A 2,106-nucleotide genomic window follows, 5' to 3' on the forward strand; every position below is an offset into this window, starting at 1 on the left:
ATAGTCTAGTCTATAGTCTAGTCTATAGTCTAGTCTATAGTCTAGTCTATAGTCTAGTCTATAGTCTAGTCTATAGTCTAGTCTATAATCTAGTCTGTAGTGTAGTCTATAGTCTAGTCTATAATCTAGTCTGTAGTGTAGTCTGTTGTATTGTCTAACTTACTAACTAACTAACTAACTAAGTAAGTAACTAATTTAATAACTAACCAACATAGCTCTCTCTCTCTTCACTAAAACTATTGCGTTTCCATATTTATTCTTTTTCAACAAATTCGATTCGATATTTTGACTTATTTTTGTATTACTATTAAATCGGTATCGATATTTTGACGTTATTAGTATATTCGGTGTTGCTATTTTAGCGTTATTGGTATTTCCACTCATTTCGGTATCGCTATATTAACTATAACGGTTGCAGTACTGAAAAGGCACTTTAGCGGTAACGATAGCTTAACCATAACGGTTGCCAACCTTCCTACTTAAATAATAAATATCTGCGTTTAAGGCTTATTTAGTGTCTACGTTCCGTTACGTAACACATCAGCTTATTTACATACAAGAACACAATGGTAAATAACACAGACAAAGCAACGACTAACACAGGCTACCGTCAGCTAAAAAACGTAACAACGTATCAACTAATTCTTCACAGAACTCTTTCTATTAAATCCATTTCAACCTGTTGTTATTTTAACTTCTCATTGGCATTTGCTCCTTAATCATTTTCTCACTCTCACCATAAACACATGACAACTGAGCAAATTGCGCAAATCAAGTGTCACTTTCTTAAAGTTACTCGTTTTAGTTCATTGAGTGATTTCCTAACAAAAACATCGTCTTCCGGTAGTATCGTTATAAAATCTTAATTAATTAAAGAAAAATCGTTTCAAATTAACATAAAAAGTTAATAGAAATAAAGCGCGCAAAAAGTTTTATAAGAAAAATATAAATTTTGTTAAAAAATCCCAATATTTATTAATAAATTCTTTGTTAAAAGATGTTGTTAGGAAAAAAATGTGCTGCCGGCAGCGCAGTCGTAAGGAAAAAAATCATGTGTGTATCTATTGTTCGAGCAGCTTGGTAAATTCTCTCCGTGTTTTGTTAAAGATAAATAGTTACTTAGAAGAGTTGCTGTGGAGGGGTTGTGTAAAGAAAAATGTTTAATAAAAGTATGTAAATAAAAAGAGAGCAAGTGTATAAAAATAAAGAGAAAATAAATGATGTTTAAAGTAAATGCTCCACTAAGGCCTGTTGTTGTATTAAATAAAGCAAATGTTTTGTGAAAGTGTGAGTGTGTAAAAGTGTTTTTGTTTAAGAAATAAAAACAATTTTGTTAGAAAAAGCAAAAGAAAAAGGTTTGAATAAATAAAATAAAGAAAAATATCACCTTAACATCCAGTAATTTGTAAAAAAGGTATTTTTTCAAATAAAATTATTTAATTTAACCAACAATATAATTTTATATTCTACAGTCTATAATATAGTGTGTAGTCTTGTATACAGTCTAGTATATCATCTTGTCCATAGTCAAGACTTTAGTCTAGAATATAGTCTAGTCCACAGTCAAGTCTATAGTCTTGTTTATACTCTAGTTTAAAGTCTTGTATATAGTCTACACTAAATACTTGTTTATGGTCTAGTCTTTAGTCTAGTTTATAGTCTATTACATAGTCTAGTCTATAGTTTGGTCTATAGTCCAATGAATAGGCTAGTACATAATTTATTTTATAGTCATGTTTATAGTCTAGTCTATAGTCTAATCTACAGTCTTGTCAGTAGTCCAATGAATAGCCTAGTCTATAATCTAGTCTATAAACTTGTTTACAGCCTAGTCTGTAGTCTTATTTATAGTCTAGTATAGTCTAGTTTATTGTCTTGTCTATAGTCTAGTCTAGTCTATAGTCTAGTATATAGTCTAGTCTATACTTAGTCTAGTATATAGTCTTGTATATAGTCTAGTCTATAGTCTAGTCTATGATCTAGTCTATAGTCTAGTCATTGATCAAGTCTATAGTCTAGTCTATAGTCTAGTCTATAGTCTAGTCTATAGTCTAGTCTATAGTCTAGTCTATAGTCTAGTCTATAGTCTAGTCTATAGTCTAGTCT

At 30.1% G+C, this 2,106-nt stretch overlaps 1 protein-coding gene across 1 annotated transcript in view; it reads left to right on the top strand.

The window, feature by feature from the left end:
* Positions 1–2,106, top strand: part of LOC111680746 (putative uncharacterized protein DDB_G0277255) — a 40,032-nt gene that overhangs the window by 11,956 nt on the left and 25,970 nt on the right. The gene's annotated exons all lie outside the window — the stretch shown is intronic.

The sequence above is a fragment of the Lucilia cuprina genome, chromosome 3 (genome assembly GCF_022045245.1).
Source record: "Lucilia cuprina isolate Lc7/37 chromosome 3, ASM2204524v1, whole genome shotgun sequence".
In the NCBI taxonomy this organism is placed as follows: Eukaryota; Metazoa; Arthropoda; class Insecta; order Diptera; family Calliphoridae; genus Lucilia; species Lucilia cuprina.